Raw genomic sequence first — 1936 nt, forward strand, 5'->3', positions numbered from 1 at the left:
GTTTCTGCTTCATGTTTCATTTACGTTTTCTGTTTGAATCTATGGAAGGCTAAATATTCTGGTGTTGTTTCCTTCTGAGGACAAAGCCCAACTCTCTTTGTGGTTTCATTTATAATGTGGTTCTCTGGCAGTTTTCCCTTCACCAGTTAACCCAAATTCGTGAACATTAATCAGTGCACGCTTCGCGTTCGATTAATTGCCTCTGAGCCTAACTTGCGTTCATGCATAATGGACGAAGGGCTAACTGGTGTATGTGGTGTTTAGTGTGTGTTCTGTTTCAGTTTTCCTATTAAGCGCTTCCCCTGTTTCAGTTTTGGGTGTTTTGCTGTGAATAGTGTTTTGCGACGGACTTAGCGACCACTTTTGCTTGCGGCAAAACAGAGTAGTAGTAGAAATCAAGTAGAGACGGATTTTAGAGACCACCCATGCTGAATTATTTGAGATTTTTTGTTTTAGTAGCTAGAGTTGTCATTTTTGGCTGAATTTTTTTGTGGTAACTTCTTTTAATCTATATTTTGTGGGAAAAATAGCTAGAGCCTTTAGTTTGGTCAGATTTGAAAGTTCCAAAAAAGTAGCAAATTTTGTGTTTGTCGAAACTTCGAACGGCCATAACTTTTGCTCCGGTTATCAGAATCGCAATTATTATATATGTATTTAGGGTAGAAAAAATTTTCCTACGCCATGGTAGCCGGCCATAGGCCGGCTGAGGTCTCCATCGTCCAAAAATAGTGATTCTGTCAAAAGTTTTTTATTTTTCAAGTTTTATTCACTTATTTTTCTTAACCTACCATTTTTAGCTTCCATAGTTAGACTTTGAATTTTTGCATGAAATTTTTTGTGCTATCTTCTCATCATTTTATAAGGTTGCTCACAAAATTTCAAGTCATTTGGATATCATTTGAGGGTAGCTGTAGTTCAAAACTGCACCTTTATTTACATGACAAGGCAACTAGTTGTGCATGCTGAATGTAGTGTATGACTATAGGCAATCCATCTGACTTACAACCCTTTGATCCTGAGATAGATAGGACATTTCATAGATTAGTTAGGCATCATTTTATTCCTTTTGATCATCCTGAGCATTCCATTACTGGTGAATCTGTGCATTCTGTTATTGGCGATTTTGAACATCCTGATTTGGAGCATTATAATTTTGAGCATTCTGATTCTGAGCATTCTGATTTTGAACATTATGAGAACATGGCACAACCTCCACCCCATGAGAGGACTCTAAGGGAAATGGCTGCACCTGATTTGGCTGCACCTGATTTCACCTACGAAAGCTTGTGCATCCAATACCCTGATGAGGATGTCCCATATGTTCTTAAAACTGGGCTGATTCATTTGCTTCCAAATTTTCATGGCCTTGCAGGTGAAGACCCGCACAAACATTTGAAGGAATTTCATATTGTCTGCTCCACCATGAAACCCCCAGATGTCCAAGAGGACCACATATTTCTGAAGGCTTTCCCTCATTCTTTAGAGGGAGTGGCATAGGACTGGCTGTATTACCTTGCTCCAAGGTCCATCACGAGCTAGGATGACCTAAAGAGAGTATTCTTAGAAAAAAATTTCCCTGCTTCCAGGACCACAGCCATCAGGAAGGATATCTCAGGTATTAGATAACTCAGTGGAGAGAGCCTGTATGAATACTGGGAGAGATTTAAAAAACTATGTGCCAGTTGCCCTCACCATCAGATTTCAGAGCAGCTGCTTCTCCAATATTTTTATAAAGGACTCAGTAATATGGAGAGAAGTATCATAGATGCTGCCAGTGGTGGAGCCCTTGGAGACATGACTCCTGCTGAAGCCAGAAATTTAATTGAGAAGATGGCTTCCAACTCCCAGCAGTTTAGCGCCAGAAATGATGCTATAGTCATTAGAGGAGTGCATGAGGTAGCTACAAACTCAGCTGCATCATCTGAAACTAAGAAGC

The 1936-nt window shown here is 39.9% G+C and overlaps 1 non-coding gene across 1 annotated transcript; it reads right to left on the bottom strand.

The window, feature by feature from the left end:
- Positions 1–1593: 1593 nt before the first annotated feature.
- Positions 1594–1700, bottom strand: LOC113001710 (small nucleolar RNA R71). Its single transcript, XR_003267198.1, has one exon. It is a non-coding gene; the product is annotated as a small nucleolar RNA R71 (small nucleolar RNA).
- Between the last annotated feature and the right edge of the window lie 236 nt (positions 1701–1936).

Source organism: Glycine max, chromosome 5, assembly GCF_000004515.6.
Source record: "Glycine max cultivar Williams 82 chromosome 5, Glycine_max_v4.0, whole genome shotgun sequence".
NCBI classification, from domain to species: Eukaryota; Viridiplantae; Streptophyta; class Magnoliopsida; order Fabales; family Fabaceae; genus Glycine; species Glycine max.